The sequence below is a fragment of the Buteo buteo genome, unplaced genomic scaffold (assembly GCF_964188355.1).
Source record: "Buteo buteo unplaced genomic scaffold, bButBut1.hap1.1 HAP1_SCAFFOLD_165, whole genome shotgun sequence".
Lineage (NCBI taxonomy): Eukaryota > Metazoa > Chordata > Aves > Accipitriformes > Accipitridae > Buteo > Buteo buteo.
Window position 1 is genome coordinate 110,300 of NW_027439329.1, and position 22,584 is coordinate 132,883.

The 22,584-nt window shown below is 54.0% G+C and overlaps 1 long non-coding RNA gene across 2 annotated transcripts; it reads left to right on the forward strand.

Moving 5' to 3' along the window:
* Nucleotides 1-9,467: 9,467 nt before the first annotated feature.
* LOC142028143 (uncharacterized) lies at nucleotides 9,468-21,237 on the forward strand. Of its 2 annotated transcripts, none has more exons than XR_012649426.1 (3): nucleotides 9,468-10,227; nucleotides 18,396-18,494; nucleotides 19,981-21,237. It is a non-coding gene; the product is annotated as an uncharacterized LOC142028143 (long non-coding RNA). The 2 variants fall into 2 exon arrangements; XR_012649425.1 differs by lacking the exon at nucleotides 9,468-10,227 and adding an exon at nucleotides 12,070-12,829.
* The last annotated feature ends 1,347 nt before the right edge of the window (nucleotides 21,238-22,584 follow it).

Consider the following 22,584-nt stretch of genomic DNA (forward strand, 5'->3'; position numbering starts at 1 on the left):
GCTGGCTGGCGTTAAACCACGACACGAGGTGAGTTGCAAGCCCTGCCTGGCTAATGCTGGAGGCTCTCTATGTTCGTCCTGCCATCTTGACGGGCCGTCCTTGTTCTTCATTGCCGCTTTATAGCGAGCGCCTCTCGCTCTGTAAGCGGCAGTACTGGGGCCGTGCAGGTACTGCGTGTTGCAGGCAGCAAAGGGCAATTGCGTCGCTTGCTGGCGGGAGCGGCAAGGAGTGCGGAGCCACGCTCCTGTAGGGAGCAAAGATGGAACCTCGAGGGCTCTACGGTCATCTGCTGAGGACTACTAATATCCCGACAGGCCTCTTTGCTATCCCTGCTTCACGGCTGATTCCTTTGCACGCCGGAGGGCGGGGCGGTAAGTAAGTAACACCGTGCAGCGTCTCTTCGATAAGAGACAAGCCCCGCACAAGAAGCCTTGCGTGCGCGCAGGACTGGGAGAGCAGAGTTCTGACGGCACGGAGGTGAGGAAAGGTGCGCCCACCCCAACTGAGCCCCAGGGTCGCCAGGGTATCGCTCGCTTGCAGGTGGGCCGCTGGCATCTGGTGCGCTGGGACGCGGCGTTTCCTGCTGAACAGAGCTGCCCCTCTGGCACAGAGCAGCTTTGGGTCTCTTGTGGCCTGCCTTCAGGCTGTCAGCTGAACCAGGCGTTATTTTTTGTTTTTAAAATCTGTCGCCAGCATCTGTTGACTGGCTGCTGTCACTCCTGCAACCCTGATGCCACATGCAGAGGGATACAGCGGTCCCTGGGGGCTTGGTCCAGGGGACCACCCCCCGCTCCCCCCTGCCGTTTGCAGGCTCCCTGTGCTGCTTCTCCTCTCTAGATAATGGGGTGGGGGGGCAGGGGCAGAAGCGACCACCCGACTTGTCTGTTCTTTGCACTTGACTGCTGTAAACGCTCCAGGCACTCGGGTGCTTTTTGGAACGGAGGCGCTGAAGATGACTGCCCGGGCTGCGAGTGGGGAAAGGGCAGGGCAACGTAAGCCCTGTGCCCCCAGTAAGTAGTTGCCGCCTGTGTCTGGTCTCTGCTGGGCTGAGCTGTCAGTCATCCCTCGTGCAGCCGATACTCCGAAGAGGATCGTTGTGGGGATGCTGCTGCCCGGCGACCAAAATGGGGTCCTACAGCTCGGAGGCTGCAAAGGCGCGGTGGTGCCCCTGTAACGGCACCCGTGGTCCAACGGTAACGGCAGTGCGGCACGGGGGGAGAGTGCCGCCGCGCTCGTTGCTTCCTCCCGGTAAGGAAACGCCGGTGCCGCCCCACGTGCGCGGTGTGGGCGGGCGCTCAGCGCGCAAAGCGCGGAACAGCAGCGCCGGCGCCGCACAGGTGCGCAGCAGCGCCGCCGCCTCGGGTGCTGCCGCCTTGTGGGCAAAGTGTGGTACTGCGGCCCGGCGTTCGCGCGCCGGCCCTGACCCCTCCGGCGCGCCGTCCGGGAGCACCGTGGCGGCGCGCAGGGCGCGGGTCTCGGCGGCAGCGGGCGAGCGCCGGGACCGCGGGTGAGGCGAGCGACCCGCTCCGGCGGGGGCGGTGGCGAGGGGTGCCTCCTGGCCGGCCGGGGCTGGCGGGACGGGAAGCTGCGAAGCGGCCGCCGCGGCGGCAGGCTCCCGGTCCGCCGGAGGCGAGCCGGGCCAGGGCAGCGCCGGTCAGTTTCCCGAGAGCCGATAGAAGGGAAGAGGGGGCGGAGGCGGGCACCCCCCAGGCGCGGCCAGCGGGCGCCTCCCCGAGTCGCCGGAGCTCCGACACGGCGTCGCGGCAACCGCGCATGCGCGGGGGCGCTCCTGGCGTTGCCCAGCAGCCGGAGCGCGTTACGGCAGCCCGGCAACCGCGCATGCGCGTTGCGCCTTTTACGGCGCTCGCCGCTGTTGCCTGGCAACCAGAGCGCGACACGACGCCTCGGCCACCGCGCATGCGCGGCTGCGCGGTTTACGGCGCTCCTGCCGTTGCCCAGCAACCGGGGCGCGTTACGGCAGCTCGGCAACCGCGCATGCGCGGTGCGCCTTTTACGGCGCTCGCCGCTGTTGCCTGGCAACCAGAGCGCGACACGACGCCTCGGCCACCGCGCATGCGCGGCTGCGCGGTTTACGGCGCTCCTGCCGTTGCCTGGCAACCAAAACGCGGCCCTGGCGGTCGGGAGCCGCGCATGCGCGGTGGCGGCTCTTGCCGCCCTCCTGCTGTTGCCTGGCAACCAAAACGCGGTACAGCAGCTCGGGAGCCGCGCATGCGCGGTAGCGGCGCGTTTCTCCTGCGCTCTCTTCCGCCACCTATTGAACAGAGTTCGGTACTGCGGCTGGCGTGCCGCGCATGCGCGCTGGCGCGTTGCGCCAAGCGCTCGCCGCTGCCACCCCGCGACCAATGTTCGGTACTGCAGCTCGGAGGCTGCGAGTGCGCGGGGCTGCCCCGGTCCTGCACGTGCCGTCCGACGGTAACGGCAATGCGGCACCGGCGGGAGGTGCCGCCGCGCTCGTTGCTTCCTCCCGGTAAGGAAACGCTGCCGGCAAGGAAAGCTGGCACGGGCTGTCGCTCCCCGGCCTCCCTCTCCTCGCGGCGCGGGAGCACGAAGGGACAGGCGGGGCGCTTACCGGCTGCGGGCAGGAGCTGCTGCGGCTGAAGCTGGAGAGGCCACAGAAAGGTAGAGAAGAAGAAATGGAAGGCCGGCCGGCCGGCCGGCCGGCAGCTGCCTCCCGCTGCAGGCAAGAGAGAGCCTGCCTCTCCGCGTGTGGAAGGATCCCTCTTTGTAGTCCGCAGGGTCCGTATGCAGCACCGACGGTGCGGTACGGCCACGTAGCGTGCGAGCGAGCGAGGCTCCGTGCCTAGGAAGCCTCGTCTTGCAAGACCTATGAGACGCGTGTTCTCCTAGGGGGAGGACGGCCGTGCCGCCGGAGTTACAGAAGAGGAGGGGAGCGGGAGAGGAGCAGAAAGAAGCGCCTGAACTGGGAAATTCTCCTGGCAGCGCCAAGAACAAGAGATGTGGTGAGCCCCGGGCCCTCGGGGCCCTGACTCCCCTCTTCTGCGTTCTGGTCCCTCCCTGCCCCTCCCCTGGTCCCCTCTCTTTCCCACACCGCTGCCTGGTTTTTTTCTTTTTTCTTTTTTTTTTTCTTTTTCTTTTTCTTTCCTCCCTTGTACCTCTGATACTGAAAAGCCGGTCGAAGAAACTCCCTAAGACTCGTTTTGGAGTTTTAGAAAGCAGGCATTCTTCATTGCAGCGCTGGATGCACGGGGGATAGTTCCACCTAGCGTGCATGCCACAGCTTTAGCACAAACAGGTTATATAGAATAAGTAATTGCATGTTAATCAGATTAGAATACATATACGTAAAAACGATGGCAACCGATTATCATAGTACTGCCTACATCCGATCACGCGCAATGAAGGATCCGTTTGAGTCGAAGGGCCGCTTTTGCGACCACCGACCCATTTGAAGTTCTTGCTGGCTGTCCTTGAAGTCTTTATTCTTGTCCTTGTTCTTTGATCTTGAAGCTTAACGCAGTTTCAATCACGTGTGGTCGGTTTCAGCATTGTTCTCGTCTAGCGTACAGGAACATCTAGTCATAAGAGCAAAGAACTGCAAAACTTAGGAGTACCTACCTCTGCTAGTCGATTGCTTGGCTATACTTTTGTCTATTGTTTCAATGGTAGTGTTAGTATAAGATTTCTAATAATTATTTACCAAATCTCACTTTTGCAGTCACCTAGCAGCAAACCAGTTTCCACAGCTGGTACAAAATATTAAAACCATCCCAATATTTAGACGGGCCATACAGAATGTATGGAAATATGCTATCAGAGGTGTCTGAGGGGCAGGGGGAGCGCCGGGGGGCCGCCCCGAGCCCCGGAGCAGACTCGCTGGCGGGACTCGATAGGCACGCGACCGACTGAATAAACGCTGGCCGTCCGTCCTCTTTGCCCTCCGGGCTGCGTTTGCGCTCCCTTTGCACGGGGCGAGGGGCCGTGAGGGAGCCCAGGGGAGGAGGAGGAGGTGAGGCGCTGGGGGGGTCGGGCCGTGCCCCCCCTGTTCCTGCTGGGCTCCAGCTGTTGCAAATATTCTGGTAAAGAAATCAAAATTTAATCACATAGAAGAGTTAGCTTTGATTAAGAAGTAAAATTGTGAAGCATAACGTATAGGATTGTTAAGTTTGAAACGTAGCCATAGAAACTTTAGGAGCTGTGTTACGCGTGACTCTAGGAACCTTAATATTGTTAAAGTTTGAAAGAGCTAACCCTAGAAACCTCACCAGGAAGTTACTGGCTTTTCTACGTTCTGTTTCAGGAAACTAAGGAAACTGTCGTGGACACCAGTTTGCTGCTTGGAAACCCCCTTACCCTTCCCATCTCGATTTGAGCATCGAAGATGCCAGTCAGCAGAGCTAAGTGTAACTGACCAATGATTGTTTTTAAATAAGGCTATTGATAAGGTTATACAATCAAAGGACCGATCGTTATAAAGGTTAAATTTAAGAACGAGCATAGTATGCATTTTTACAGAAGGAGCTTAGGTAACAATGACCCGACAGAAAAAGTCTGTGAAAACTGATGGATTTTGATACTAAGTGGGGCACGCCTTTGGAGGAGCGATCCCCCGTGTCCCCAGCGCTGCGATAAACAAAGTGCCTGCTTCTTAACTTCACGTTGGTGTTAAGGAGTTTTATTCTGTATTTTGGTAACGGTTTTGGCGACCCAGATGAGACCTTGCGAGTGAGACTGGACGAGATTGAGTGTCGATCGAACTCCGGCCGGCACCGAGGTATTCTCGGGGAGAACCGTCACCCTCGACTCGCAAAGCTCCTCGCAGCGTTCCCTGGAAAAAAGGTGAGGCGCTGCTGCTTTGGAATTTGTTTGGAAAGCCTGCCCGTGAGGCGTGGCGAAAGCTTTGCAGGGTTGGGGCTTGGAGGGTACCCGTCTGCAGTGGAAGCCTAGGCGTCTGCCCGTAAGTCATAAGCGAAACCTATTGCTGGGTTGGACTTTGTGTATTATTTGGGACAATTGTCATTTGCATTTGTTTGGTATTTGGTATTTGAATGTATAGAAGTATAATGGCAGTAGCAAAATTGTTTAAGAATAAGAGTGCAGGAAATGGAACTGCTGATGAAAAGATACCAAAAACATCAGCGTCGGGATGTTTATTGGCACGTTGGGGTGAGTCGCAGGAAAAATGGTAAACAAACAGAGCTTACAGTTACAATACTATATTGCAATTACTGTCGTTTTGTAGGAGAGAGAGTAACTGGAATAAAGTGCCATAGGTAGATTTGTTCTTTTTAAGTGAACGTATCTGACGGGGACCGGAAGGGAGTCTCCCAGCAGAACCTCTGGTTACAGCTAAACTGGGAGAACAGAAAATTGAATTTGCATTGACACTAGAGTCACCTTTTCAGTTTTAAATACCTTAGAGGGAGAGTTAAGTTTTGAAGAAATTGGTGGTGTCGGTGCAACAGGTGAACGAGAAACTAGACCCTTCTTTAAGTCTTTCACAATGAAATTAGGAAAGCAACGGGTCACTCAGCAGTTTTTGTATGTGCCAGATTCTCCTAAACTCCTGTTAAGGAGAGATCTATTTGAGAACTTAGAGGCAGAAATTAAATTTAAAAATGGAGAGATTAAAATTTTAATTCCAGAAACTAAACGTATCGAAGCAGTGGCTTTGTTGTTAACAGGATGGTTACCGACAGCAGAAGATTATACCAGTCAAAGTCTAATGCTGTAATTCCAATCGTCTGGACTGGGAAGTTCCTGGTAAATCCGAAAAGCAGAACCTCTGAGAGTTGATTTAAAGCCAGGATGGAATCCGGTAAGAATGAAACAATACCCCCTAAAACCGGAAAGTCAGAAAGGGTTAGTAATGGTAATACAAACATTTTTAAGATACAAATTGTTAACAGAATGTGAATCCAGATATAACACCCCGATCTTGCCTGTTAAAAGGCTAATGAAAAAGATGATAGATTAGTTCAAGACCTCCTCAGAGCAATAAATCAAATAGTACAAGATATTCATCCGGTAGTAGCAAATCCTTATACTTTGTTAACAACCCTAACGGAGAAACAAGAATGGTTCACAGTGTTAGACCGAAAAGATGCCTTTTTCCGTATTCCCTTGGATCCCAATAGTCAAGAGGTTTTTGCTTTGGAATGGGAAAATCCTGAGACTGGGAGAAAAACACAATGTACGTGGACAGTCTTGCCTCAAGGCTTTAAGAATAGTCTTACCATTTTTGGAAATCAATTGGCACGAGAATTAGAGATTTGGAAGAAAGAAAATAATCAAGAAATCTTGTTGAAATATATGGATGATCTGTTAATTGTAGCCGAGACGGAAGAACAATGCACAAAGTTAACTATTAACTTTTTGAACTTTTGGGGAATCGGTGGATATCGAGCGTCAAAAGAAAAAAAAAAAAAAAAAAACAGAAAGAAGAAACTTATGTAAATGAGTTTTAAAATCCTAAAAGGGCAGAGACAATTGGGAACTGAGAGAAAAGAGGCAATTTGTCGTCTCCCCGAACCTAAGACTAAAAAAATTAATGACGAGCATTTCCGGGAGTGGTCGAGTGGTGTCACCTGTAGATTATAAATTGTGGCTTGCTGGCTTGACCTTTATAGGAGCAGCTCAAAACCTCAAACAACGGATTGGACCGATGCCGAGAAAGCTACTTTCCAAGAATTGAAACAGGCTGTAATAGGGGTGCCAGCCCTAGGCCTGCCAGATCTCACAAAGACACTTGAACTTTTTGCTCGTGAAAGAAGAGGTACAGCTCTGGGTATCCTGGCCCAATATTTAGGGCCAAGTGGGCGAGCTGTGGCCTACTTCTCGAAGCGATCAGATAATGTGAGTCTGGGATGCTCCGGTCGTCCGAGAGCCGTCGCTGCAACTGTGCTACTGATCCAGGAAGTTCGTAAGTTTAACCTGAGGACAAAGGATTACTGTACGTTTCCCATATGATAACTGTTGTGCTAAAACAGAAAGGGGGGCATTGGGTATCCCCTAGCAGGATGCTGAAATGCCAAGTGGTGTTGCTGGAACAAGATGACGTTTACCTAAAAGCTACTACCACCGTTAACCCTGTCGCGTTTTCAACAACTGCTCAAGTTAAAGGAGAACTGGAACGTGACTGCTTGCAGACAATCGAAAGAGTTTACTCCAGCCGACTGGATCTCTGAGATGTGCCGCTAGAAGAAACGGATTGGGAACTATATGCCGACGGAAGCGGTTCCATCTGTGAAGGAAAACGTTTATCAAGATAGACGATAACTACTGAGGAGGTAATTGCGTTGCCAGCTTTGCCTTCGACGATATCTGCCCAAAAGGCTGAATTGATAGCTCTTATTCGAGCTCTGGAACTAAGTCAAGGAAAGCGAGTCAACACTTGGACAGACTCAAAGTATGCTTTTGGAGCAGTACGCGCACATGGAGCGATGCGGAGAGAAAGAGGACTGTTACCTGCACAAGGAACCACCATTCAGCACGCAGAACAAATACCGGGATTGTTAGAAACCATTCAAAAACCAACAGCAGTCACGATAATGCACTGTAAAGCACATCAGTTAGGTAAGACCGGTCCGAACGCAGGTAACCGACTGGCCGATAAAGCTGCTAAAGAGGCTGCAGAAAAAGGCATCCTAGCACTAGTTCCAGAGAAAAGTATAAAGTTGCCTAAAGAAGCTCCAAAGTATAATGAAAAAGATGAAGAAATAATTATTAGATTGCAGGCTAACAAAATGAAACAGGATAGGCTGTAACACCGACAGGTCAAATAATAGTCCCACCCACAATAATAAGAGAAGCTGCCCGAGCTGAACATCACAAAGTATACTGGGGAACAGAAAGTGAAATATGACAAAGATTGCTTAAACAATTATAAGCGGATGTGAAATTTATATATAAAATTATCCCCGAATCAGTAATAAGATCATCTTTGGGATTATTAAAGAAGGAAATTTTTTTAGGAGAATATTAGCAAATTGATTTTATAGAATTGCCTTGAAAAGAAGGATCTATCCTAGTTTTAGTTGATATCTTTACCGGGTGGCCCGAGGCTTTCCCTTGTCGCACCGAGAAAGCAAGGGAAGTAGTCAAAGTCTTGCTCAAAGAGATAATACCAAAATGTGGGGTGCCTGTAAGAATGTCATCTGACAATGGCCCTCATTTTATAGCAAAGATTAGGAGACAAGTTGAGCAAAGTATTATCTATAGATTGAGACTATCACACCCCACATAGACCACAAGCAAGTGGGGGAAAAAAAAAAAAAAAAAAAAAGAGAGAGAGAGAGAGAACGAACTATACCCTTAAGCAACAGTCGAGTAAAATTTGTCAGGAAACCTCACTCCTCACATGGGTTAAAGCATTACCCATGGCTCTATTAAGAATCAGAGTATAGCCAGAAGAGAAAGAAAATTGAAGTCACTATGAAATATTGTACGAAAGACCATATCAAGAGTCCTATGTTCTGAGTATCTTGAGTGCCTTTGGAGATAGGTTTTTAAAAGGTGTTATGATTTCTTTACGTAATTCTTTTCAGGAACTTTGTCAGTATGTCTCCACAGCTGGACCCTTAGAATTGGACGTAGCAGCGCATCCCTTCCGACCGGGAGATTAGATTGAATATATATAAAATCACGGAGAAGTGGAAAGGACCGTATCGAGTCATTTTAACAACCCTTATAGCAGTAAAGGTCTGGGAGAAGAACCTTGGCTTCATTATTCAAGAATAAAGAAAGCACCAACAAGAAATTGGAAGTCTAAAGAAACTGGCCCTTTAAAACTGAAAATCTCTAAGTAAGTTTCACATTATCTATTTGGGAAAACAGTTGTGTAAAGTTTATACTATTGGGGTTGCTATTAGGAATATTGTCGAGGGCAGTAATCTTTTTGTGTGTTTTTAGGGTTTGTGTGGGTTTTTTTGAGGGGTTCTAAACATGAGATAAACAAAATGAAACAATTATTGTTTGAGCTATTAATCTTGATGTTAACCGTTTTTGTAATTTGGATTAAAAAAAAAAAAAATCTAGTTTTGTAATTGATTCAAAGTTTGATAAAGACACAAAATTGAACCTCAGTAACAGCCTGCCTTCCGATTCCAAAGTCAGATGAAAATCTAGTTCCGTGGAGAATATTGACATTGAATTTAACCAAAACTTGAGAACAGATGCAGAACAATGAGAATCATTTTAGCAAATTAAATGGGATGGATTTAAAAGGCAATTATTTTTTTAACATTTGAAAGAAGGAGTTAGAGCGTTGTGAATTATAACATTACCAAACCACCCACCTCGTGGACAAAAGAATTAATTTAATCGCCCTTCGGGAGAAACTTGTGCAGGCACCCCTTGGGGCTGTCAGTTGCCAAAAACCGTAGAGACAAGTGCAAAAAGGAACTTGGCATCATATTTGAAATATAAAACGCTGTTTAGAATTTCCTGGAGTTCCAGGATCCTTGTTAGAGCCACCCAGAGTCGGGACCGTCTATGGAAATTTAGACTGCTTTAGACAACCAGAGAAAAATCACACATCCTAAACAGAGCTGTATGAAAGTTTATACTTGCAGCTCCTCTGACCCCAAACTCCAAAGACTTTCTCTAGTAGCTAAAGCTCTAAGATGGGGATGTATTTGTAGAAAGTATAATAATATTTTACATGATCTTTGGTCCCCTCTTAATGACGGAAAAAATTTAGCTTGGAGTTGACTGTATTAAAGGACAGGTGAAAAGTTCAGGGTTAACTGTTTGGGTGACTAGTGATGATATATGATCCACTCATCTTTTCATGAAGGAGAAAAGCAAATCGTGGACTTTAGACTTAATAACTCTATCCTCTCTCTGGAAGAAATCTCCCTTGTGGCCTCGCTGGTGGACCTGGGTCAATGGAAAAGATGATACCTGGCAATCGCCAAGTCTTAGAACTAAACTAAGATGGGTATTCAAATCTGTATTTTGACCCCGGTTAACACCTCTTCCAAATGAGATGACTCTTGACATCTTTCATTCCATCAAGGAAGTGCCTGCTGCTTAACTTCCCATGGGTGGTGAGGAGTTTTGTTCCGGATTTCGGTCCCCCAGCTGCGGGCCGGGGCTGGAGGAGCCGCAGGTGCGGGCAGTGAGGCTGATGGGGACGGCCCCTCCCTGGAAAGGGGGGGCTGCCGGGGGAGGGGCCGGGGCGGGGCCGGTGGGAGCCCAGGCAGGAGCGGAGCGGTGGCCGGGCTGCGGCTGCCCCTCGGGAGAAGGTGAGCGGGGCCGGGCGCCCCTCGGACCGCGAACGTCGGAGGCGGGGGTGGCCCGGGGGAGGTGGGGGCCGCCTGTGCCGAGGCCGGGGGCGGGGGGGGAGCTGGGGGCTCACAGGGGGGCTGGGAGCACGTGCGCGCGGGGGGGGGGGGGGGCGGCTCACAGGGCGGCTGGGAGCACGTGCGCGTGGGGGGGGTGCTCACCGGGCCCCGTGGCGGGGCTGCGCAGTCGCCCGGCGGGTCCCGGGGAAAGCCCCGAGGAGGACGGCTGGGTCCGTGTCGCACGCACGGAGCGGCGGCGGGGCCGCGCCGTGCCGGGGCGGCGGCGGCGGGCGCTGCCCGAAGCTGGAGCCGGGCGGGGGGGGGGCCGCGCCGTGCCAGGGCGGCGGCGGCGGGCGCTGCCCGAAGCTGGAGCCGGGCGGGGGGGGGCCGCGCCGTGCCGGGGCGGCGGCGGCGGGCGCTGCCCGAAGCTGGAGCCGGGCGGGGGGGGGCCGCGCCGTGCCGGGGCGGCGGCGGGGGGCGCTGCCCGAAGCTGGAGCCGGGCGGGGGGGGGCCGCGCCGTGCCGGGGCGGCGGCGGCGGGCGCTGCCCGAAGCTGGAGCCGGGCGGGGGGGGGCCGCGCCGTGCCGGGGCGGCGGCGGCGGGCGCTGCCCGAAGCTGGAGCCGGGCGGGGGGGGGCCGCGCCGTGCCGGGGCGGCGGCGGTGGGCGCTGCCCGAAGCTGGAGCCGGGCGGGGGGGGGCCGCGCCGTGCCGGGGCGGCGGCGGCGGGCGCTGCCCGAAGCTGGAGCCGGGCGGGGGGGGGGCCGCGCCGTGCCAGGGCGGCGGCGGCGGGCGCTGCCCGAAGCTGGAGCCGGGCGGGGGGGGGCCGCGCCGTGCCGGGGCGGCGGCGGCGGGCGCTGCCCGAAGCTGGAGCCGGGCGAGGGGGGGGCTGTGCCGGGGCGGCGGCGGCGGGCGCTGCCCGAAGCTGGAGCCGGGCGGGGGGGGGGCCGCACGGACCGGCGCTGGGGGCTCGGCGGGGACTGCGGCTGCGCCGGCGTGGGGGTGGGCGGAAACGGAAGCGGTGTCCCCTCGGGGTCAGGCAGCAGGGCAGGCTGCCTCCCGGGGCATGCCGGGAGCTGTAGTTTTCGCGGACTCGGCGGCCGGGCAGCAGCGCGGCTCTCGGGCGCGGCGTAGTCCTCGCTGCCGCCGCGGCCCCCGGAGTCCGACCAGGTCAGACTCGGGAGCGTTGCCGGTTTCGCGTGGTTTTCCGCGGGCTTCCCGCCGCGCCCGCTCCCCGACCAGCCGTGCGGACGCGCCTCCCGGGCGCATGCGCTGTCCTGCGCGTGGGGCAGCCCGGCGTTCGGTCGCCGGCTCCGGCCCCTCCGGCGCATGCGCGGTGTCAGGGAGCAGCGTGGCGGCGGCGGGCGAGCGCCGAGACCGCGGGTGAGGCGAGCGATCCCCCCCGGCGGGGGGCCGGGGCGGTGGCGGTGGCGGGGGGGTGCCTCCCGCCCGCCGGCCGCCCGGGGCTGGCGGGACGGGAAGCTGCGAAGCGGCCGCTGCGGCAGGCTCCCGGTCCGCCGGAGGCGAGCCGGGCCAGGGCAGCGCCGGGCAGTTCCCCGAGAGCCGATAGAAGGGAAGAGGGGACGGAGGCGGGCACCCCCCAGGCGCGGCCAGCGGGCGCCTCCCCGAGTTGCCGGAGCTCCCCCGGCGCCTTCCCCCGGCGCCTTCCCCCGGCGCCTTCCCCCGGCGCCTTCCCCCGGCGCCTTCCCCCGGCGCCTTCCCCCGGCGCCTTCCCCCGGCGCCTTCCCCCGGCGCCTTCCCCCGGCGCCTTCCCCCGGCGCCTTCCCCCGGCGCCGCTCGGCCCGTGCGGCTGCCCCCAGCTCCAGCCCCTCCCATGAAGCCTGTGCTGTAGCCGCAGGCAGCCCCCGAGCCCTGTCGTGAGGGCAGCAAGCTGGCCCTCCGATGTTCTCGAGTCTCCCTGAACGTGGGTGCCGTTAGCAGCGGCGCGGGGAACGAGCGGCGTCTGCGGAAGCCCCTGCAGAAGGAGGGGCTCCGGCCAGGGTCGAGCTACGGTAATAACGGTCACTGCTGCCTCTTTCCCTCTCCCAGAGGCCACGCTGTGAGTGCGGTTGTCCGCTCGTCCCCGGGGATGCCGTTGACTGCAGCAGCCTCAGGCTCGCGTGGGCTGTCTCTGCCTGGCCTCCCTCTCCTCGCGGCGCGGGAGCACAGAGGGACAGGCGGAGCGCTTGCTGGCTGTGGACGGGAGCTGCTGAAGCTGGAGAGGCCACAGAAAGGTCGAGAAGAAGAAACGGAAGGCCGGCCGGCAGCTGCCTCCTGCTGCAGGCAAGAGAGAGCCTGCCTCTCTGGGTGTGGGAGGATCCCTCCTCGTAGTCCACAGCAGGTCAGACCGCCAGGGTCTGTATGCATGACCAGCAGCGCGGTACGGCCACGTAGTGAGCGAGCGAGCGAGGCTACGTGTCTAGGGGGCCTCATCTCGTAAGAGCTGCGAGGCGCTCGCGTGTTCCGTTATGTGGAGGACAGCCAAGCGACTGGAGTTACAGGAGAGAAGGAGAAGGAAGATTCTGAGCTGGCAAGGTCTCCTGGCAGCTCCAAGAGCGAGAGCTGTGGTGAGTCCTGGGCCCTCGGGGCCCTGTCGCTCCTCTTGTGCGTCCCGGACCCTCCCTCCCCCTCTCCTGGCCCCCTAGCTTTCTCGTGCTGCTGTGACGTTTGGGGTTTTTTTTGTTTTGTTTTGTTTTTTATTTTTATTTTGCTTCCCTGTACCTCTCCTCTTCTGTCTATTCTCTTGTCCTGCTCCCTCTTCCTCTCCCCCTTTCTCTCTCTCTTTCATTCGACTGCCCCCCTTTCTTTTTCTCTCTGCGTTCTTGTCCTGCTCCCTCTCCCCCCCCGCCCCCAGCCCCCCGTCTTTGTCCTGCAGTCAGTCGCTGTTTTTTCCTTTTCCATCTCCTTGTTCTGACCTGCATCTGCCTCTTCCCCCGCCTCCCAATTTCTCTACCCTGTTCCCTGGCGTTCTTCTCCTCTCTGCGCCTGTATGTGCTGCTCTGTGTCCCTGCCTTCCTATCTCTCTTCTTCCTACTTTCTGTTTCTCTCTCTATCCCTTTGTCTTGCTCGCTGTTGCTGTTTATTTTTGTCATTCTGGATCTCACTGTCCCCGTCCTCCTTCCTGTTCATCTCTTACTCTCTGTGACCCTTTGTGCTGCTTCCTGCCCCTTTTTTATTCACCCTCCCTCTCTCTGCAGGGCTCCTGATACCTCTCTTTCTAAATTCCCCAACCCCCTGTGCTTCTCACGGTCTCTGTCTCTGTCAGTGTCTCTCTCTCTCTCGTTGTCATCGTTCTTGTCTGTCGCTCTGTCTTGCTTCCTGTCCCGTCGTTTCTCGCTGTATCCCTTTGTCCCGCTCCCTGCTTGTATTCGTATTCCTCTCTGTCCTGAGGACCGTCCCAGTTTTTGATCTCCGTCCTGCCGCTGTCCTCATTTTTCCTTCTCTGCCATGTTCCCTGTCCCTCTTTCTGTCACTTTTCCTCTGTCCCTGCTGCTTATTTCTCCATCTCTGTCCAGACCCCTGTCCCGTCCCTTCCCCCCCCGCCCCGCCTTGCTGTCCCTCTGCCTTGCTTTCTTGTGCTACCTTTTCTGTCTGTCTTTCTCTGCCCCGTTCCCTCTCCCGCCCTTTCTAACTGTGTCTCCCGTCCAGCTAGCTGTCGCTGCTTTCTTTTTTCTGTTCCTCAGTATTTTTTTCTTTTTTCCATATCTCTCTCCCACTGCCCATCGCAGTTGGTTTTTTCCCCCTCCGATGCTGGCCTGCTCTTTGTCCCTTTTGTCTGTCTCCTCTCTGTCCTTCTGTCATGCTCCCTGTGTCTATTTAATCCCTTCATCTCTGTCCTGCAGCCCGTCGCTAATTTTTGTTCCTCTTCCGTCCCTTTGTCCTGCTCCCCGTCCTTGTCTCTCTTTCCCTTGGTTCTGCCTCCCGTCCTTTTTTCCTTTCTTGCTCCATCTCTCTGTCCTGCTCCCTATCCCTCCCGCGCTCTCTCTGTTTCTGTGTCCTTCCCCTTGCCTTTCCCCACGGTCTCTGTCTTGTTGTTCCCTCTTTGGTTTTCTTGTTTTCCGGGTGGCTGGGCCCGGCTACCCGCGGGGGTGCTTCGGCTGGGAGGTTTGGGGTGGGGGGCCTGGCCGTGCCGGTGATGGCGGGGAAATAAAGCCTGAAACGGCAATCGAGAAGCGATGCCCTGCCTGTGCTGGGGCTGCCCTGCAGAGGCGTGGGGCCGGGCCCTCTGCAGGTCCCGAGCACTCCCCGAAACTGCGTGTGGGGCCCCGGGGGTGCAGGCCTGTGGGGTGGCTACGCTCGGCGTCGCCCGTGGGCACTGCAGGGTCAGAAGTGGAGAACAAGTTTTCTGTTCCTGGGGCTTGACAACAGGCTCGCGTGGCTGATTTGGGGGCTCGGAAACAGACCGAGCTGCGCGGCTTTGGGCCCAGAAACAGAAGTCCGGCCCTGCGTGTTTGGGCCTTGAGAACAGGCTCAGCAGCCGGGTTTTTTTGGCTCCCAAATGGGCCCCGAGTCAGCTGGTGTGGGGGCCAAAAGCGGGAGCCGGCTTGGCTGGTTTTGCAGGTGGGTGGGAGGGTGTTGGGGGCTGCGGGGGGAAGCGGGGGGCGGGCAGGGTGCGTGGTCCCTCCCCGTAGATGGGGGTCTGGTTGTGTCGGACGCCGAAGTTCGGGAGGCCGGCACGCAGCAGGCCGAGCTCAACATCTGCGATGGTCTGTGGGGGCGAAAGGCGCTTTTCAGACCCCACGTGCCCTCTTTGAGTCCAGCTCTTCTTTCTGCGGTGCTCGGAATAGTTATTAAGTAATTAATCGCCCAAACTTAACGAATATTTACTTGGCGTGTAACTCTGATGTTTAATCCTAATGCTCCAGTTCTGACAGCAGTTGATATGCAACCTTATGGAAAGCCCAGACCGTTGCACGTAGCTGGAGCTTGTAAGGAGAAGCAGCTGAAATCAGCCGGAGCTTCAGTGCGGAGCTGGGGCTTCAACGAGCCAGAACTGTAGCAAGCGGGAGCTGGAACGAGGCGGGGTGTCCGCTGTCTGGAGCGTGCATTAGCCAGAGGCAAAAGTACCTGCGGCTGTAACGAGCAGGGGGCGCGATTAGCTGGAGCGTCTTTTCGCTGGAGCGTCCGTCGGCCGGCCTGCGCTCCCAGCACGGCGGAAGAGCGGCCGGGCGCAGGCAGGGCTGTCCGCAGCAAGCAGCTCCGAGCAGCAGGGAGGTGAGTTGTCCTTCTGCCAGCGGGGAGCCCGGCCTCTTCCCTCGGGCATGCAATCCACGCCACGCTCCTCTCTCTGCGTGGAGTGTCTCTCCCGGTCCGTTCCCGCGGGCAGAAGCGAGGTGGGGGTCCCCCGGCTCACCTGGGGCAGCCCCCCCTCCCCGCGAGGGGGCACGGGCGAGGTGTCGTCGTCCCCTCGGTACCGGGCAAAGGGGAGAGAAACCGGCTGGCGGGAGCTCCTGGGGTGCAGAGCCCTTCCGGCAGAATCCTCCCCTGTCTTTTCACCATTGGCTGGGTGTGACAAGCAGGTTCATTTCTTTGTCTCCTCTTCTCCCAGCGTCACCTTCCGCGTCACACGAAGAAAATCCTGCGTGGTTAATTCCGCTTGCTGCTCAGGTAATCGCACGTATCGGGCTGCGGGAGCGGAGAGAAACACTTGCGAGTTCGAGGGCACTACAGATGCTCCACGTTAAACCCACAGAGAAGGCAAATTTGCTGCTAGTGCCGAAAAGCTGATGGAAAAATTGCTGTTAACAGATCGTGCCCTGTTCCTGAACTGGTCTCTTGATGTGTTTTTGTTTCAGGTGAAAGAATGAAATTTCCTGTCTGGTAAATTCAGAGCTGCCTGTTAGCTTCATTAGGGGGTCGAGTGTTTCTCTTCTCTCTGTTCATACTGATTTTATGGGCAAGCTGGAAATAGCCTTTTACTTTTTTATGTATAACTGAATTCTTAGGAATATGTGGTGTCCCTGTAGTTCATTTTTGAGCACCTAGATGCCAGTAGAAATGTAATGAGTGAAACATGATGGGAACTGGTACTTGATTTTTATTTGGTTTTTTTTTTTTTTCCCTTCCCCATTAAGAGTGTTGATGGCACGTTGTCCCGTGGCACAATCCCCATTCCGTTCAGCGGAGTCTTCAGTCTAGGACTTTTAAGTGAAAAAGTTTGTCCTTCCAAAAAGGGACTAGTCATTCCTAGGACCGAGGCATAGACTTGCAAGGAGAGTCGCTTAAGTACGTGATCGGAATGAAGGCCAACTTTCAGTTGATGTTGCTGCTGTTGGTCTTTGCTTTCATTGATTTCTCCACCACTCCCTCATGGTTGGGAGCTCTGAATCGTAATGTTTTTCAGTCTCTAACACATTTCCACCCCCACCCCTCAAAAAAAAGCAGAGGCAGTGTCTGAAAGTTAATTAGTTTCCTCACAAATGCGTGAGTAAATAAAATGTGAGTTATGATGATTAAAACCATAGAAATGACACCAGTCTTGCAGATCTGGACTATTTCTGAACAGGCATTCATCACATGCAAAAGCCGTCAGGGTACGGATCACCTGCGCTTCATGCTCTGACAAGACAAAATGCTGAGGCAGGGATGAGCTCTGAAAGAAGAAGGGGGGAAAAAAAAAAAAAAGAAGGATACAGGGTCACGGTTTTGTTTTGTTGTTGTTTGTTCTTCGAGAGTGCAATATTGACTGGTGCCAGCCTGCAGAGCTCTTCTGCTGCCTGACCTCTCCTTCTCTTTCGTGGCTGTAATTGTCGTTTGGATAATTGTAGAAGAGCAAGTAAGTTATTTGCCTCTGTGAATGTGCTGGTAATACCAGGGAGGCAAATGCTTGAACCAGTAGTGAATAACTGGGCTACGAGTAGAATTTCTGAAGGAAGAACAGCAGCAGCAACAGGAAGCAAATAGCAAGTGACCAAAAACTTGCGTGTGTCAAACGCATCAAAGCTTTCTTGCCGAATGTTGTTTGGCAATATGTTCCAAATGGCTTTTTTTGGTAAACGTAAATTTTCAGGAAGTTCAGGGCTGTGTGTGGCAAGACGTGTCCCTCTGCGTACGCGTCCTGCTACGGAAATAGCATGGGTCAGTGGCAAGTCCAGCGGCAGGGCTGCTGTTCCCTGCTCTCGACGTTGCCGTAGTAGTGTTGCAGTATTTAGACCTTCACGGACGGGCTGAGGAATGGAAGGAGAATGCCCGTTTTCTGTAAGGGCTCAGAATGCCGACCCTTTTCTCTGCCTGCCGCTCCCCTGTGCGTGAGATGAAGCTGTTTTATTTTTCTCCCTTGTTCCTGGTCTAAATATTTCTGGAGCTGTTCCTGCTGTGGGTTTGCAATTGGTGTTACTGCGTGTTTGTAGCGTTCTGGCGATGGGTCGTTTCTACTGTGGCGAAGCGTCGAGATACGGTTTTGGGTTTAAAGCGTCAGAAACTACGTTCACCGGAACCGGTAACTCGCGGCGTAGGGGAAACCGATCTGGCGCGTGCAGCTGTGCTCGCAGGGGTGCTCGGTGGCTCCTCATCAAAACGGCAGGGTGCGTGCGTGGACATCCGTAGGGTTGCGCTCTGGGTCCGAGAGCGTTAACGTATTTTTGCTGTTGGAAGATGGAATGGAGCGTGTGCCTGTTAAATCTCAGGGCGGTCAAAAGCTAGGAGGGACCCTGAGCGGGTTTGGTGGCACAACTGCGGTTTTAAAAGATCTTGCCCGTTTGGAGCAACGGCCTGGAAATAATGATTCCTTTTTTGCAACGAGGCAGTTCACAAGGACAGATGTGTTGCTGTGCTCTTTAGCAAAAATACTCAACTTGGGACGTATAGGGTGATGAAGCCTCGGCTGTACTAAGGCTTGAGAAAATGTAGGTAGGTCTCCATGTGTGTCACCTGCGTGTATCTAGGAAAGTGAGTTCTAGTGAAAGTAAAGTTGCCAGTGAGTCAAAAAAGAAAGGAAAAAAAAAAAAAAGCACAGTTGTCTGAAAAATGCAAAAGCTCTAGTGGCCCGTGTCAACAACCGTACCGAAGATGACGCAAAAATAGTTTTTCCTCCGCTCAGTCGTACTGTCTTCACAAACCTTCACAAAAAAAAAAAAAAAGGCAGCTTTGGGTTCCTACCCAGCTTTGTGCTAATGTTTTTTTTTCTTCTCTCAGCTGGATGTCAGCTGGCACCGTTTTGCCGTGGTTGCCCTTTCTTCTGCCGTGACGGTACGAGACAGACGGAAAGATTCCGTAGTGGCCTGCAAGTACAAGGTACGCCTACGATGTGTGTCTGCGTTTTTGCAAAGGTACTTGCGGTACGGACTTTAACGTTGAGAGTGTGCCAGCTCTCCTTCTACTTTTTTTTACATGAAATATTTTAACACAAATACTAAAAATAAGTTCTGTTCTGGAGCATGTTACACCTATACAAAGTTTACTTCCCTCAGTTTATTTTCTCTTCCTGAAAGCATAATCTTCTGTTTCTGTGTGCTTGCTAGTAAATGATACTGTGAAGCTAATTTTGTACTAAAAGAGGGAAGAAACTGTTCGTAAGAGTTCAGCTGTTCAGAAGAAACAGACTTTGTTTTCATGATAAAACCTTTATGCTTTTACAGTCAATGATTTTTTTTTTTTTTTTAAATATCTTATAGTAGTACTCAAAAACGTTACGGAGATAATTAGCATCTGTACTAAAAGCAGTCAAGGTCAAAGAAGAGACGCGGGCAAAACAGGACAAATGGGCGTCGCATCTGTGTGTTTTCCAGGCTTTCCCAGGAAGCATTAGCAGCCTTGTAACTAGTGACAGTGAGGCCTGAGGTGGTTTTGATGAGTTACTGCTTCAGTAATGTATTTTTTCCTTTAACCTACAGTGTGTAATTGTGACTTCAGTTGGAAAGAGATTTTCCAAAATGGAAGTCTTTCTCTCTCAAAGAAATTTTGTTTTATGAACTTCCCATCAGAGTGGATCTTCAGAGGTGATCGACTTGACAGTAGAAGTCATCAGTAACAAGACTTTTCACTCTCTTTAAAAAAAGAGGGGGAAAAAAAAAAAAGTCAATTTCCTTCCAAAGACCCAAGCACAGCCCATCTTCCTAAAGTTGATGGCATCGCTGGTCTTTGGTTTCTCAGTTGTAGCAGTCGAGATAACATGAAAACGTGTTGCTCTGCATGCTTCAGTACTGCCAAAAGCATTAGGAAACCCACCAGTCCTTTTTGGTAGTCTGAGGTATTGCAGCAGTGGGGATTTTACAAATTGACTTGCATTGTTTAAACTGTAACTGCCAAATAGCTGTAGTATATGATTTGTTAGGTGTATGTAAGCAGTTAGGTATTTGTCTAAATGTTTAAAAAGAGAGGCAACTGAATGTTATGGGTTTTTTTTTTTTCCTGATGTTTTGACGGAGTGCTCTGAAGTACTTTCTTTCTGTCTGGCTTTCAATGGTGCGTGTCCCTGGCAGTTCAGTAGCACCTCTCTTGGGCAGCTCAGCTGGCCAGGTGTCCCTCCGCGTTATGCAACACGCACAAAAACCCCTAGTCCCATTAAAACTGTGTACTTTGGAGAGAGAGAATTTAATGGTATGAATTCAGAGCTGTGCAAGTTAAGGTAATGGAAAAGGAAAATCAAATACTTATACTATAAAAGTATTTTTATTGGATGTATATAAACATGGGCACACCTTTTTAGTGTAAAGTGAATGATTGAGATTTATTCTTTATTTTTCATTTTGCTCTTTGAAGTTTTCCACTTCGCTTTCAGCTTTATTCACCAAACGAGCAAGATGCAAAGCAGCAGCAGCAGCAGCAGCGCAAGGGCTGTAGCTGTTGCGGTGGATCCATAAGCGTAGATTCTGATTGTGTACGACCTCGTCCCGCAGCCTCCCAGGGTTATCTCCCTGCAGCAGTGCCGTAAGGAAGGGAGGAGACGTTTTCCAACACCGGCGAGAGCGTTTACTTGTATGCTAAGAAGGTGTTCAAAATGGTATCGATTAGCCTAAGTGCTGATTTTAAGTGTTCCAATCGCTCTTAACTTGTAAAGGAGGTGGTGTATTTCGAGCTGACCTGTTCACCTGGCATCCTCCTTTAGCTCAGCGACTCTTCTTGTGCACCCCCAGCCTCTGCTGGCAGGGCGGTATGAGAAGCTGGAAGGTCCCTGACTTAGTCTAAACGCTGCTTAGCAACAACTACAGCATCGGTGTGTTGTCAACATTGTTCTCATTCTAAATCCAAAATGGCCCTGTACCAGCTAGTCAGAAGAAAATGAACTTTATTCCAGCCGAAACCAGGACAACCCCAAACCCCCTGATTCTGGGTCTGCAACGGAAAAAACCAAACAAATTTGGGACTCCTGGGAAAGCCAAATCCGCCTGGATTGGTGCAGCTGGAAAGCAAAAAACCCACCCCATTTTCATGCACAAAACCGCAACCAAAAGATCACCCCTTTTTATGTTGTGGAAAAGCACTGAAACACACCCCAAACTGAGTATTTTGAAAAAGCAGAAAACTCCCCAGTTTGGGGAAGATTGGGGGTGAAGCACAGGCAGTTTGAGGGGTGTTGCCGGGGGTCCTCCCAGTGTGGATGATCTGGTGTGGATGCTCTGTTGCGGGTTATCCCAGGCGAGTTACCTGCTGTGGATCATCCTGGGTGGACTCCCTGGGGTAAGGTCATCCCCACCCGTGTCCCCCCCATGCACCTTTGTACCCTCACCTACCCTCTCCCCCGCTTGTGTTTCTCCCCCATATGCCCCCTGCTGCTCCAGCCCGCCCCCTTCACCCATGCGAGTTTTTAACCCACGCGAGTTGTTTCCCCCCGCGTCCCCTGCTCTCCTATCTCCTGCCCCCCCCCGCTTCCTTTCCCTCCTCTATATTCCACCCCCCCCCACCACCACCCGTCAGGCTCCAGACCCCTGGCATGCTGCCTGCACCCCATTCTCTGTCATTTTTTCTTCTTCTTTTCCTTGCAAGTTGTTGTTGTTGTTGTTGTTTCTTTTTAATGATTAGACTGTTTTCGTTTCAAGCCACGAGTTTTCTCACTTTCGCCCTTCCGCTTGTCTCCCCGTCCCACTGGGGGCGGTGGAGCGAGTGAGCGGTCGCGTGGGGCTTTGTTGCTGGCTGGCGTTAAACCACGACACGAGGTGAGTTGCAAGCCCTGCCTGGCTAATGCTGGAGGCTCTCTATGTTCGTCCTGCCATCTTGACGGGCCGTCCTTGTTCTTCATTGCCGCTTTATAGCGAGCGCCTCTCGCTCTGTAAGCGGCAGTACTGGGGCCGTGCAGGTACTGCGTGTTGCAGGCAGCAAAGGGCAATTGCGTCGCTTGCTGGCGGGAGCGGCAAGGAGTGCGGAGCCACGCTCCTGTAGGGAGCAAAGATGGAACCTCGAGGGCTCTACGGTCATCTGCTGAGGACTACTAATATCCCGACAGGCCTCTTTGCTATCCCTGCTTCACGGCTGATTCCTTTGCACGCCGGAGGGCGGGGCGGTAAGTAAGTAACACCGTGCAGCGTCTCTTCGATAAGAGACAAGCCCCGCACAAGAAGCCTTGCGTGCGCGCAGGACTGGGAGAGCAGAGTTCTGACGGCACGGAGGTGAGGAAAGGTGCGCCCACCCCAACTGAGCCCCAGGGTCGCCAGGGTATCGCTCGCTTGCAGGTGGGCCGCTGGCATCTGGTGCGCTGGGACGCGGCGTTTCCTGCTGAACAGAGCTGCCCCTCTGGCACAGAGCAGCTTTGGGTCTCTTGTGGCCTGCCTTCAGGCTGTCAGCTGAACCAGGCGTTATTTTTTGTTTTTAAAATCTGTCGCCAGCATCTGTTGACTGGCTGCTGTCACTCCTGCAACCCTGATGCCACATGCAGAGGGATACAGCGGTCCCTGGGGGCTTGGTCCAGGGGACCACCCCCCGCTCCCCCCTGCCGTTTGCAGGCTCCCTGTGCTGCTTCTCCTCTCTAGATAATGGGGTGGGGGGGCAGGGGCAGAAGCGACCACCCGACTTGTCTGTTCTTTGCACTTGACTGCTGTAAACGCTCCAGGCACTCGGGTGCTTTTTGGAACGGAGGCGCTGAAGATGACTGCCCGGGCTGCGAGTGGGGAAAGGGCAGGGCAACGTAAGCCCTGTGCCCCCAGTAAGTAGTTGCCGCCTGTGTCTGGTCTCTGCTGGGCTGAGCTGTCAGTCATCCCTCGTGCAGCCGATACTCCGAAGAGGATCGTTGTGGGGATGCTGCTGCCCGGCGACCAAAATGGGGTCCTACAGCTCGGAGGCTGCAAAGGCGCGGTGGTGCCCCTGTAACGGCACCCGTGGTCCAACGGTAACGGCAGTGCGGCACGGGGGGAGAGTGCCGCCGCGCTCGTTGCTTCCTCCCGGTAAGGAA